Below are 15,994 nucleotides of genomic sequence, written 5' to 3' on the forward strand. Positions count from 1 at the left end.
CCGACCTTTACTTGCCTCTTTACTAATTGTAGAGTTGCTTGTTAAGCTATAAATTGTGTTTTGATTCGACCGTGACCAACGACCACACCTTAATTTGTGAACACTTAGCGGAGTCGCATCAGGTGGAGTCCTCCCTAAACCACCATTTGTAAATATTCTAACTCCCTAACTTGCATTTCAATTTTTACATTGCATTTTTTGTCATTTTTGGACTTACATTTTTGTGCCTTGATCAAGATATTCATCATTTTGAGAGAAGTGAGGGAGGGACTTATTATTTCATTAATGTGTAGTGCTTTGGCTAAGTGTGGGGATAGCAATTTCCTAGGCTATTCATGTCTTTGTAGTGCCCCTACAATGAAGAACACGAGAATTGAAGAATGAAAATGTTACGGGTTATGCAGTACCCATGGATGGACCTAAATCTGTGTGGACAAGGAAGAATCCGAGTGGCCAAAAGGGAATCCGCTCGTCGTCAAGGAATCCGAGCATCCAAGATACAATCCGCTCATCTGGCAGAGTTGCAGACTTCAAAAAAATGGTCTGTCACAGAATCTGAGCGTCTCAATTAACAATCCGCTCGTCTGATTCTGGACGCTCGTCTTGGTGATGTTGAATTTTAAAGTTTCTCCCTGTAACAGAATTCGAGCGTCCATCCAGGAAGACGCTCGTCCCAAATTGAAAAATCCTCTCGTCTTTGCTGAAAGACGCTAGTCCTGTTGCGTCATTTCCTGAGGCAAAACACGAAGAATCCGAGCGTCCAGACCCTTAGTCCGCTCGTCCCCTGCTGCTGTTTCAAAAATAACGGGTCTTTTAAACCCTCTTCCCTCATTCATTTTCATTTCTTGTACGTTCAAACACTACCCAAAACCCAAAAACCCGAAAAACCCTCATCCTCTACATCAACAAAACAAAATTTCCTTAACCAAATTCAACAAAATCAAATCCAAACTTCCTCACAACAAAAAATTAATCACTCCTTTTACAACAACAATTGATTCAAACACCAAAATCTTCAACTTTTGAGTCGATTTTTAAGATACAAAGAAACATTCTTTCATCTTAAATCAATTTGAGCATAACTAAAAATTGGAGATTCCAATCTTTCATTGTTGTAATCAAGAATGGCAAGAACTAAAGGAGGTAACAAGGCACCCCCAAAGAAGACACTTTCAAAAGGCAACAAACTCTTCAAGCAAAACAATTGTCAAAGGCATTGGTAGTCCATGAGGCAAGGTTGGAGGTTCAACAAGGTCCCCCTATGGAAGCTACAACATCAACAACTCCGGTCATTGAGCAATTATCCAATTATCTGGAGGTAATTTTCACTTCTGACACTCATAGGGATAAATTTGTTCTCTTTGCAAAGCAGACCATTATGCCTACAAAATTTATTTGTAAAGATGCTTTGACAAAGTTAGGTGTTCTTGAACAAACCAAAACCTTCTTTGAGGCTATGGGATTGGGTAAATTGTTTACCATGAAAGAATTGACATACCCCTCCCTCACCTTGGAATTTTTGAGTTCCTTGAAAGTCACAAGGGTGGGGACTAGTACCCACATCGAGTTTCGTCTTGCAAATGTTGATAGACGCATCACTTATGGCGAATTGAGTTAGATTTTAGGCCTTAGCGATACCCCGAAATTTACAAATATCCCCGACAAATATGACCCCGCTCCTCTTTGGGAGGCAATTTCCGGAAAGAAATTTGTGCGCTTTCATGATTGTCGTGCTCTATTAGTTCACTATCCGGGTATTAGAGTGTGACATAAGGTCATTGGGAATACTTTGATAGCAAGAAATGGCACTAATCATCATACCAAACTCGATTGTGTTGTTCTTGAGTCGGACTTGAACATAGGAAGGGAATATACTAAGACATATAATGCTCTAAGACTTTTGGTTGAACGATGGCTTAATGTCGATTGTGGTAAAGAGGGCACCGCTTTCATTGTAAATGGAGGACTAGTTACCCATTTGGCCAAGCACTTTAACCCAAGTTTCAACAAAGACAATAGTTACGTGGGGGTTAAAGGAGGTCATCTCATTGATATGGACACCATGATTCACAAGTTTAAGTGGGTCCAGCATGATTCTCTTGACACCAAATATGGGTGGTTAACCAATGAAGCTATATCCTTCACCTTGCCTTCAAAGATTTGCCGATTGAGTGTTCACCGACCAAACTATCTTCTTCCACTCTCCGCGGAGACCGAGTATATTATTCAACAACAAAGAGGCGAGATTGACGAGCCCTCCTCCTCCATTATCACACCACCCTACCCATTTGAGTATCACGAGTTCAAACCCAAGGATGTAGAGGTAGGAAATGATTACATGACTCTACTCATGAGGTAAATGCACAAACAAGCTTACAATGATAGAGTGGATTCTTACAAGGCCCAATATCCTCCCCTCCTACATCTAGCTAGGCAAGGACTTCTTGATCCATCATCTCCTTTGCCTAGTTGGGCGGATAGGGAAGTTTTCTTTCCTAGCACCTCTAGTGGCGGAAGACCGGGTGGAGAGGTGAATGTTGATGGTGATGGTGTTGATGAAGAAAGTGAAGAAGAAGAGTCCAAGAAGGTGCTCAAGAAGAAGAAGCTCAAGAAGAGGAAGAGGAAAGCGAGGAAGAGCAAGGAAGTGAAAGTGGGAGTGGAGATGATTCCACATCTATGGAGGAAGATGATGATAATGATGATATGATGGAGGATTAGAAAACCTTGGAGGCTCCTACATTCTTTCACCCCTCTTATGGTTTGTCTACTTATTTTGTATTCTTTATTTTATTTTGATCATTTATTTGTGGAGTCTTAGCAAAATAGAGGACTAACACCTTGGCTTCATTAAGGTGTTCTTTTTATTGTTCCCAACTTGTAAAATCCAAAATAACAATTTGTAGTTTCATGCATTTCATTCCATGTGCATGAACTACCCCGAAATTCAAGACGTTAGAAATAATGTCAAGTTTGGTTTGGGGAAGTCCATGCATATGCATCGGGAGCTAATTTAAATTATGCTCTCCGCCATAACAAAAACAAATGCATCATGTAGTGTAGTTTAGTATAGTGTGCATTTAGTTTAGAAATCATGCATCATGCTTGCATAATTTCCTATCGTATTGGACATTGAGGACAATGCCCATACTAGTGTGGGGATGGGAAATTCTAACTTGACTTCTATTGAAAATCCAAAAAAATAAAAAATTTCGAAAAATTCAAAAAAATTGAAAAATTGAGAAAAATCAAAAACATGTTCATTTCCTTTTTAGTGTAGTCTTGTATATATTGTGATTGTTCAACCTTGTTCACATTGATTGACTACGCCACATACGAGACATGAGGATATTGAAGACCGCATGGTATGATCTTTCCAATCTCCTTTTTCCTCTTTATGTTAATGACTATATGGCTTTATTTTGATTGATGCGGTAAAAATAATGTCAATTTAGGACTTGCATTTAGATTATTTGGCATACTAGTTGGTAGAAGCATATGCATTAGGATGTATAAATGTTAGTTGCATCATGGCATGTAGTTTGCATGTTAGAAAAACTGTGTGAAACCGTCTACTTAGGAAGCTTGACAAGTGTATATAGGCCCTTGTAGATGCTTTTTCTTCTTAAGACTTTGCTTGTTAGAATACTTGTAAAATACCCTAGGCCTAGTCAAGATTACCTTGTGGTGTGGTAACTCCTTGGCTACCGTTTATTCCAAGGTGACCCTTGAAACCATGCAACCATCATTCATCCATGTTCTACCATATTTTTGTCATCAAAGGGAATGGGCACAAAAAGAAATTGTTCAAAAATTTGAGTTGAAGGGGCGGAGTGAGACCCGCTAACTGTCTCATGTCGGCTATATTAGTAGGATAGTTTAAATAAGGGTCCTAGCTTTGTCACCTCTTTACTCGGGACGAGCAAAGGTTCGGTTTGGGGATATTTGATGTGACCGTTATTTGAGCATATTTAGTCCCCGAATTAGCCTCGTTCCTATGCTTTTTAGTGCATATTTGGGTCATTTACTATCTTTAGTCCTCTGTTTTGCATATTCTTTGAGGTTTTGTTTCCTTGATAGGAGAGGAGTGCAAACCTTGTATTTTCATGGTAAAATAGAGCTTAATTGATCGAATCTAATGACCAAGCATCAAAGAGAAGACAAGACTAGAAGGCCTTTGTACATATTATAGTAGATGGGCAATGATGAAGAAATCCTTGCATCCCCGACAAAATCCCGGAGGATTATTGGAAGAAGAGAGGAAGAAAAGAAGAAAAGGAAGGCTGGGACGAGATCCGCTCGTCCAACCATAAAGACGCCCGTCCAAGACTGAAAGAATCCGAGCGTCTTTGCCATAGGGACGCTCGTCCAGAAGCCTCCCAGGACGCTCGTCCAAGCCAGTAGGCTGCCCGTCCAGCCACCCCAGAATCCGCTCGTCCCGACCCTTGGACGCCCGGATTGTGTTACAGACCCACACGCCCTCTTCTTGCTCCATGAAAGATGCGCATATTTTTGAAAGACCGGAAAAAAGGAGACCCGCATCTTTTTCTGAGAGGAGCGATTCCTCAAGGACGTAATCGTCATTTAAGCTCTTAGTAAACCCTGGAATTGTAAGATATAAACCAACTCGATCTACCACAACAATAATTGCTTGCTTATAATTTGAGAATATGTTTGTATGATCAATTCCCATGAATCCCCTATGACCCCATGACACCCTAGTGCTTTTAATAAATTGTTTACATCTCATTTTAATCATCTTGCTTGTTTACTTTTATTGCTATTTAGTTTAGTGATCTTCTTATCTCAACACAAATCGTGACACCCCTAGACACCGCTACTTGCAATCAAAAATCTTACATCAATACCCGTCCCTTCGGATCCGACCTTTACTTGCCTCTTTGCTAATAGTAGAGTTGTTTGTGAAGTTATAAATATTGTTTTGGTCTAGGTGCTCCTAACGACAAGTAACCGAAAATTAAGCTCCAAGGGAGTACGACCAGCCTTCAATAACATCCATTATAATTTCTGAGAAAAACTGAGAATCCGTTCTTGTGTTTGGAATGACATACTAAGTTATGTGTTGAAGGGTTACACAAACTCTAGTTTCCAAACTTATAAGGATTTATCGAAATCCAAGGCTCATTTTATTGACTCATAAGTAAGTTACTAGAAAAATGTTTTAGAATCAACCATTGCAAGTTCTACAAATGGAGTCTGAGTACATTGTGATAAGGTGGTTCATAAAGGGACTATAGGTAGACCCTTCCACCAAGTATTTTATCACAAATTATATGATGACAGTGGGAGCATCTTTCAAGTTAAAGAGCCCAAGTCTATGAAGAAGTCTAGACATGTACTTAGAAGAGATCATGACATTAGAAATGACATTGAATAGAAGGAAAAAGCAGTTCATAAAGTTGAACTGAATGGATACATGGTATATCCACTAAACCAAACTTTTATTGCACTTTGACGAGTGTAAAATGTACACTTTAGATTATAAGATATGAATTAGTAATATGGTATTGACGATTCATATGTGATAATCGCATTTATCGTTTGAGTTTCTTAAACTCATCTATTACTTTGTTATATCCAAATAGGTTGTTGAGACAACATTGAACCCTATTAAAGTGAACTGGATTAACATAGTAATTGCCCTTGGTCACTCATATGAGGTGACGTCTCCAAGTGACTAGAGTGTGAGTCGACTTATGGCAAGTTCAAGTGTCATAGGGTCATAAGAGATGACTAGTCGATCACATAGGCAGACTGTAAGAAACACTCTGTCGGGCAGTGACCGCTTATAGAGTTCTGGTAATTCGTATAGCCTGGTCGTGGCGAGATCTACTATAGTATTCTTTTGAGTCAATTTTTTGACTAGAGACTGTTCGCCCAAGTTGGCACAGTTTCTGAGTGACTTTAAATTATGCTCTACGACTTTCGTAAATGAGGTCAAATGGGCATATTTTGGGTCATGATGAGTTGTGGCTAAACAAAGGGAATAGTGCAATAGGAATTGTCCATTCCCTTGTCAGGGTTATTTAAAAAATCTCAGGGCCACTCAAGGAGTAGTGAACTGAAAATTCGTGGCCACGCTCGAAAGGTATCTACGGTAGATAATTTCGGTCAGACAGCTACTCTTCAGATCTAGGAAACCACTCTTGATATAATCACTTGCAAGAACGGCCTGCAAGACACCTTGCATTGAGTGGGAGATTTTAATAGGACAAGAGAATTGGTGACGCACACTTGTCTCGGACAAGTGGGAGATTGTTGGAGTATGTGTCCTCAACAATAGTGCGATCACATCATAAAAACCCAGAATAAGAATACACAAAGGGATGATTCATTTAATACGTCAACTGATCAACATTAATAGGTAATGATTGGCTAACTAGAGTTTGACATTACTGTCGTTTGACGGTGGTGATCAGTTGATCCCTTAAGGTCACAACTAAAGGACGATTCCCTTAATAGATAAATTAATTAATTGTATATTGATACAGATTAATTAATTCCTTAAAATTGAACAATTTACATATGTGAGTAAGAATAAGTATCTTATTGTATCGATTAAATAAGATTCATTTTAGTAATTAAAATGTTATATTACAAAAATTTTGTTTATGAAACAATTAAATTAAGAATGATTAGTTTATTATATTTACAATGTATTGTTGATTATATTAACATGATCCATTTTATATACTTGTGATTGTGAATTACTAGTCAATTGTTATATATAATTGAATTAATATATGTAATGATATTTAATTGTTAAATATGCATTAATATTATTAACAACATGTTACATGTTATATGTCACACATTATATGACAAAATGACAATTGACAAAAATAAAATGGACTCCATATTATCTATGTGGACCGGTTTTTAGAGAGTATTAGGGTAAAATGGTTAAATTGTTTTTAATTGTGGAAAACACAATGATTACTATGATAGCCTACACTACACCCTAATACATTTAGAAAAGAACAACTCTAAAAACAAAAGGGGCATGCATTGGCTCCCTTGCCACTCCCCTCTTACCGATTTTCCCCCCTCCATACAAGAATAAGAATTGTTCTTATTCTCAAATATTCATTCTTACATTTTTAGAAAAATGTCTCTTACTTCTCTCATCTCTCTTAAACCAAGTTTTAGAAAATATTGTTCAAAAATCTAATATTCATTTTGATTACTAGAGTAGTAATAGGAAATAATATTAAGATTAATTTTAAGGTTTCTAATTAATATATCTAGTTAATATATAATTAGATTTAAGGGGTTGTCTTGGTGCCATCAAGAGGAGAATCTCTACTATTGGGATTTAGGAGGATCATTCTTTAATTTGTAGCTCAACAACCAGTGAGAAGGAGTCCTCACTTGTGCCCTAAAAACCGATTTCAATATTGTAAGAAATATTATTCTTACTTTTCAATTAATATTATGGTATGCATGCACTAAATCAACATCTATTTTAATGAGTAATATAGATAAATAATTAAAAGAGTTTAATTAGATGTTTTAGAATCCTTTCAAAGAATACGTAAAGAGATGATTCATTTATATATGTCAACTGATCAACATTAATCGGTAATGATTGGCTGACTAGAGTTTGACATTACTGTCGTTTGACGGTGGTGATCAGTTGATCCCTTAAGGTCACACCTAAATGACGATTCCCTTAATAGATAAATTAATTAATTGTATATTGATACAGATTAATTAATTCCTTAAAATTGAATTATTTACATATGTGAGTAAGAATAAGTATCTTATTGTAATTCGATTAAATAAGATTCATTTTAGTAATCAAAATGTTATATTAGTAAAATTTTGTTTATGAAACAATTAAATTAAGAATGATTAGTTTATTATAATTACAATGTATTGTTGATTATATTAACATGATCCATTTTATATACTTGTGATTGTGAATTACTAGTCAATTGTTATATATAATTGAATTAATATATCTAATGATATTTAATTGTTAAATATGCATTAATTTTATTAATAACATGTTACATGTTATATGTCACACATTATATGACAAAATGACAATTGACAAAAATAAAATGGACTCCATATTATTTATGTGGACCGGTTTTTAGAGAGTATTAGGGTGAAATGGTTAAATTGTTTTTAATTGTGGAAAACACAATGATTACTATGATAGCCTACACTACACCCTAATACATTTAGAAAAGAACAACTCTAAAAAGTAAAGGGGCATGCATTGGCTCCCTTGCCACTCCCCTCCTACCGGTTTTCCCCCCTCCATACAAGAATAAGAATTGTTCTTATTCTCAAATATTCATTCTTACATTTTTAGAAAAATGTCTCTTACTTCTCTCATCTCTCTTAAACCAGGTTTTTGAAAATATTGTTCAAAAATCTAATATTTATTTTGATTACTAGAGTAGTAATAAGAAATAATATTAAGATTAATTTTAAGGTTTCTAGTTAATATATCTAGTTAATATATAATTAGATTTAAGGTGTTGTCTTGGTGCCATCAAGAGGAGAATCTCTACTATTGGGATTTAGGAGGATTATCCTTTAATTTGTAGCTCAAGAACCAGTGAGAAGGAGTCCTCACTTGTGCCCTAAAAAACGATTTCAATATTGTAAGAAACATTATTCTTACTTTTCAATTAATATTATGGTATGCATGCACTAGATCAACATCTATTTTAATGAGTAATATAGATCAATAATTAAAAGAGTTTAATTAGAGGGTTTAGAATCCTTTCAAAGAATACGTAAAGGGATGATTCATTTATATATGTCAACTGATCCACATTAATCGGTAATGATTGGCTGACTAGAGTTTGACATTACTATCGTTTGACGGTGGTGATCAGTTGATCCCTTAAGGTCACACCTAAAGGACGATTCGCTTAATAGATATGTGAGTAAGAATATATATATATATATATATATATATATATATATATATATATATATCTTATTCTAATTTAATTAAATAAAATTAATTTTCGTAATTAAAATGTTATATTACTAAAATTTTGTCTATGAAACAATTAAATTAAGAGTGATTGGTTAATTATAATTACAATATATTGTAGATTATATTAACATGACCCATTTTATATGCTTGTGATTATGAATTACTAGCCAATTGTTATATGTAATTAAATTAATATATATAATGATATTTAATTGTTAAATATGCATTATTATTATTATTATTATTATTATTATTATTATTATTAAAATGTTACATGTTACACATTATATGACAAAATGACAATTGACAAAAATAAAATAGATTCCATTTTACATGGGGGCACCGGTTTTTATGGGTGTTTAGGATTAAATGGTTAATTTTTTTTCATTGTTAAGAAACAAAATGATTACCATCTAAGCCTAGACTACACCCTAATTCATTTTGATAAGAACAATTCTAAAAAGGAGAAGGACATGTATTGGGTCCTTAGACTACTCCCTCCCACCGGTTTTTCCACCCCAAATAAGAATAAGAATTGTTCTTATTCTTATAATTCATTCTTACATTTTTTATAACAACTTCTCTCACATTCTCTCTTCTCTCTAAAAATTAGTTTTAGAATATATATTTGTTCAAAGATCTAATATTTAATTTAGATTAAGAAATTAGTAATAAGAAATAAAATTAGATTAAATTTTAAGGTTTCTAATAATTATATCTAGTCAATATATTATTAGATTTAAGGGATAGTCTTGGTGCAATCAAGAGGAGAATCTCTACTTTGGGATTTTTAGGGATCATCCATAAACTTGTAACTCAAGAACAAGTGTGGAATTGAGTCCTTACTTGTGCCCTAATTCCGATTTCTACAATGTAAGGAACATTATTGTTCAAGCTCTTTTCTTTAAATTTATGTTGTGCATGCACTAGATCATTATCTAAATCAATGAGTTATTTAGACCTATAATTAAATAAGTTTAATTAGAGGATAAAAAATCCATTTCAAGTGGTATCAGAGCATAGGTCGTTGCATGCATAATCGGTTTATAGTTTTTCCGAGTTAAATGTAAAACATATAAAACTAGATATTTTGTGATTTATGTAATAAAGTCACGAAATTTTTTGCATGTTGAAAATTATGGTCCTAAAATATATTTTTGTCATTTTGATGATTTATGGTATTTTTTGCTCATTTTAATGATTTTTAGTGATTTTATTACATTTTAATGAGTAAAATGGTATTTAAAATGCTAAAAATAGTTAGACTTAGTTTCTGATCTTGAAAGTTTTTATATGACCTCACATTCATATTGTACTTATTGTATGAAAAATTTCGTATAAATTTAATTTATTTTGCATGATTTAGAATTTTTATGTGATAAAAATGGAATAAATGGAGGTAAAATGGTTAAAAATAGTTACACTTGGAGACATGCCATGATATTTTAATATGTTGTCACATGTATATTTTAATCACTGTGTGTAAAATTTGAGATGAACACGATTCATTTTGCATGATTTATGAATATTTAGTTTAAAAAAGACATAAATAGTGACTATTTTTAGCAAAAATAGCTAAAACGAATTACATGTCATGAGAAAATTATTTTAGGTTGAATTTATAACCCACATATCAGCTCTAAAGTTGGAACATTGATTAGATTAATTTTCATATGCTTTAGATGTTTTATTTGATAAAACCGATAAATCGCAACTACATTTTTCTCGAAATAAATTCGAAAATTTTAACCTTGATTTTTGATATTATGAGTGTCATGGATATATTCCAGAATTTTCAAAAATTTAAAATTAAAATTTTGAAATTATTGTAATTTAATTTGGATTTATTTCATAAAAGTTATGATTTTAAGGTCAATTATGGGCATAAATGTTAAATCAAGTTAAATTATTGTCAAAAAATGAGAGATAACTAATTTTTGAAATCTAAAAGGTTAGGGTAATTAAATTGGACTAAAAATTTGATTTTAGTATTATTTTGTGATTTTAATAAGTTAAAGATCGCGAATATCCATAAAACCGAATTATATTTACAATATAAGTTCAAATAGAGCGATTTGGCACATAACTTAGCATGTTAGATACATATTATACCGCATATTTCATTGATGAATGTCATATTTTATTTATATAATTTTGAATTATGTAATTTTATCTTAGTATGGCCTTAGTTTTAATCGATATAACCCGTAATGTAAGGGAATATTGATTCGGCTGTAATTTAATGTGATCTCGTTTCACTTTTATTTTATTTTAATAGATTTTATTTTACAAATGTATAATAGGAAGTGAAATGTACATTTAATTATTATTATTTGTAATTCCGGAGTTTCCAAAAGACGGTACCATTCGGAAAGGAGTTCCGATCAAGACGGTGTTTGTCCTTGGGAGGCGTGTCACATGAAGATTCAAGGGACCAAAGGAGTTGGTTTCCGAATTTGTAGTACAATATAAGATTTTCTGTTTTAGGAAAGGCCATACTAGGAAATTTACTTTTCTTTATTTGCTTGCTTTATATGTTTGCATGCATTGCCAAATCGCATGACTTCACATACATATTTTGTCGTCTTATCGACTATTGTGAATTATAATTATCAAGTATTCATCGACTTAGTTCACTTAAAGATGATAGATAATAAATCGACAAGACCTCTCACATATTTAAAATTGAGATTAGCCTTACCATATAGTAGGACTCACGAATCCCTTTGACATTTGGGATAGATTCGGTTTACCGGGGTACTTTCATTTTTCATTTGGTAAGTAGGGTAATAAAACGTTATTACACGCGAAATTTGGTTGGACTCAACGGGATATAATGACTAGTGTTATGTTCCGGGGCTAGAGATGGAATTTATGAAATACATCGACCGAGAGTTCAATAGTAGAATCAATTAAAGAGTTAATTCACCAAATTTATGCAAGTATGGGATATATCGGTTTCCCGTGCCCATGTTTGTGTAAAGATGGATCTCGGAATTATTTATATAATTTAGGTGGGAGGTCATTATATAAATGCATAATTTTTAACCTTGTTAAAAATGTTTACAAGTAAAATGATAAATGTTAATTATTTCCTTCATTTCCTTTTTGTAGTCCATTTGATTAATTTGCAATGACAACTCCGATTTCATCCGCTTCCACTAGTGGAACCGCTCCACCACTCACCAATGCTTCTTGGCTCCGATCCTTTATGGATCGATGTAAACTTGAAAACAATGGGACTAACTTTGCCGATTGGGATGCGCAACTCCGCTTGGCCGCGGAAGGTGACCACAAGCTTCGTTACCTTACCGAAGCCGCTCCCGCTACACCTACTACTAAGTCATCCGCCGCGGTTAGGGAGGCCTATGAGGCTTACCTAAAAGAATCGGCCACAATCAAGAACGTCTTGATTTTCTCTATGGAAGCCGATCTCCAAAGGAGTGCTACAAAGATAGGTACCGCCTATGAGATCTACACCAAGCTTGTGACCATGTTTTCACAAGCTCCTAGGATCATCCAATATGAGGCGGCCTCCGCATTCTTTGAGCTCAACATCAAAGAGGGTCAAAAGGTTAGCCCTCATGTGCTCAAGTTGATTGAGCAAGTTGAGACCCTCAAATTGCAAGGGGTTGAAATTCCCGAGCAACTCTTAATTGACCGAGTGCTCCATTGCTTGAACCGCATCAAAGCATATGTTCATTTTAGGTTAAAATACAATATGCAAAACATGAAAACCTCTCTCCATGAATTGCACAACTTGCTTGTGCAAGCCGAGAGAGACATGGGTCTAAATGTGAGTACGACCAAGGATGTGCTCAATATTAATAATAAGAGCAAAGGAAAATTCAAGAAGAGCACTAGCAAGCGTAAGAAACCCACTCCCAACAAGGGCAAAGGGAAAGCTATTAAGAATAGCTTATCCAAGCCCAAAAAGGGTGCTTCTTCCGAGGATAAGTGCCACTATTGTTGTGGTACGGGCCATTGGAAGCGTAATTGCCCGAAGTATCTAGAAGATGTCAAAGCTAGACGTGTGACTCCAGTAGGTAATAAATTCTCAAATCTATTGTGTTATTTATATAAATCTCAACTTTGGTATTTAGATACAAGTTGTGATTCTCACCTCCTTTTAATATAAGTTAGGGCATGTGAGCAAAGACAAAGGCAAGGACAAGCAAGCTTGAGAAAGATCTTCAACAAGGGATGCTAGGGTAGCCACCGATAGTATAAGACCTTTGGGAGCTTGGCTTTTTTTTTTGTATTGTCTTCATAGTATTATTTTATTTTGACTTGTTGTTTTAGAACTCCTTTTGATTTCCGTGTTGGACATGGAAGTTTCTTTTATTTCCATTTTGCAAACAATGGTTGTATGGATTTTAATGGCTTGGCTTTCAACCCAAGTCATTCGGTTTATGGAATTTCTTTGTTCTAAAAACTTGTCATTATACACTTTTTACATCAAAAACATAAATTGTTTTGGCTTAAATTGATCATAAAAGAATTACAACGATTGAATCATTGTAATGAGTTCATCAGCCATGAATTTGATTCCCCCTTATGCTTTTATGACTAAATATCACATCTTATTTGATATAAGAAAGAACGATTGTAAAGTCAAATAGAGTTATTTGAACTCAAAGTAGGGAATTTTTAAACCAATTGGCTGCACCACTTATAACTAAGACTTATAACCACTTATGAGACTCCATACGAGCTATGGGAGGGCTTAAGACCCTTAAGGACTAGTCTATCTTTAAATTAGATTACAATGTCTTTACAAGAGGGTCATCAATTAAGGTTATCATGTATGACATTTTCTTCCTTCACAAGCATAAGTATGAAATTATCTGTTGCTCATAAAGCTATCTTTCAAGAAAAATAGATGTATTTTTCGAAAGATAGAGTGGGAGAAAATTAGCAACAAAGGAACATAAAACTAGTTATGAACTAGTAAGGAGACCAAAAGAAAGTTTTCTTAGGTTAAACTCAAGATTAGTGAGGAGACCAAAAGAAATCTTTTCTTAGGTTAAACTCAACACTAGTGATGATACCAAAAGAAAGTTTTCGCAGGGGAATCTTCAAACTAGTGAGGAGACCAAATGAAAATGTTCTTCAATAAGATTATGAAGTGGTTATATCAAGTAATTTCAATAAGCCTAATGAACCAAAGTGAAATCTGTGCAAAAGGATAAATTTATTTAGAGTTGCACAGATAGACATTAAGTTGTCCACGAAGCTAAGTTAACATGTAACTATGCTAAGATCCATGTCATCATTGCTACACCTCATAGTGTGTATAATCAAGTTAAGACCAATTTCTAAGTAGGTATTTAGAAAAGGGTGTGTGTATGACATAAGCACAAGGTTTTATTTAACACTTAAAGATTGCAATGATCATTTCAATCATGTGATAAGAAAATGGTTTCACTCGAGTTATCGAGAAGCCATGAGTATACATGGACTTAAGTGGGAGTCAAAATTGCCACGTTTAGACATGAAGTTCAGTGGGAGAAATTGTCTTTCATGTTAATGACATATTATTCATTGAGAATGACATACTAACACTACCATCAATGAAGGAGTGTTTTGGTTTTCAATTCTCGATGAAAGAAGACATGATGCATTCTAAAATTCCAAATCTATTATGACATAGGAAATTTTAGATTGGCACTTAGATAAGTATCTTATATAGATAAGATTCTTTATCTTTTTAATATCAACATAGGTTGAGAAGGTTATTTATATTGGTGAAAGTGGAATTACTATGATAGAGTCATAGTCATTCACTGAACCAATGAGTTGTTGATCACATGAAATCGATTGCTAATGTTTCCGCCATTAGAACGATCATGTATGCCAATATATGCACATACCCTAATGAATCATATGCTTGGAGCATAATAAGTCAATGACATGTTATTTCATATGAAGTTCATTCGAAAGCCTTCGAGAACATCCATTATAATTCCTGAGAAGAACTGGGGATCCGTTATTCTGTTTGGATGACATACTAAGTTGTGTGTTGAAGGGTTACACAAACTCTGGTTTCCAAACCTATAAGGATTTATCGAAATCCTAGGCTAATTTTATTGGCTTAGGAGTAAGTGACTAGAAAAATGTTTTAGTATCAACCATTGCAAGTTCTACAAATGGAGTCTGAGTACATTGTGTTAAGGTGGTTTATAAAGGTAATATGGGTAGATCCTTCCGCCAAGTATTTTATCACAAGTTATAATGACAGTGGGAGCATCTTTCAAGTTAAAGAGCCCAAGTCTAAGAATAAGTCTAGACATATACTTAGAGAAGTTCATGACATTAGAAATGACATTGAATAGAAGGAAAAAACAATTCATAAAGTTGGACTGGATGGATACATGGTATGTCCACTAACCAAGCTTTTATTGCACTTTGACAAGTGTAAAATGTGCACTTTAGATTATAAGATATGAAGTAGTAATATGGTATTAACTATTCATCGGTGATAATCGCATTTATCGTTTGAGTTTCTTAAATTCATTTATTACTTTGTTATATCCAAATAGGTTGTTGAGACAATATTGAACCCTATTAAAGTTAATTGGATTAACATAGTGATTGCCCATAGTTACTTATGTGAGGTGACTTCTCTAAGTGACTAGAGTGTGAGTCAATTGATGGAAGGTTCAAGTGTCATAAGGTCATAAGAGATGACTAGTCGATCACATAGGCAGACTGTTAGGGACACTCTGTCGGGCAGTGACCACTTATAGAGTTCTGGTAATTCATATAGCCTGGTCGTGGCGAGAGCTACTATAGTATTCTTTTGAGTCAATTCTTTTACTAGAGATTGTTCGCCCAAGTTTGCACAGTTTCTGATTGGCCTTGATTTATGCTCTTCGACTGTCGTAAATGAAGTCAAATGGGTATCTTTTGGACCATGATGAACTGTGGATGTACGAAGGGAATAGTGCGATAGGAATTGTCCACACCCTTATCAGGGTTATTTAAAATCTCAGGGCCACTCGAGGAGTAGTG

Source organism: Silene latifolia, chromosome 2, assembly GCF_048544455.1.
Source record: "Silene latifolia isolate original U9 population chromosome 2, ASM4854445v1, whole genome shotgun sequence".
Classification (NCBI taxonomy): domain Eukaryota; kingdom Viridiplantae; phylum Streptophyta; class Magnoliopsida; order Caryophyllales; family Caryophyllaceae; genus Silene; species Silene latifolia.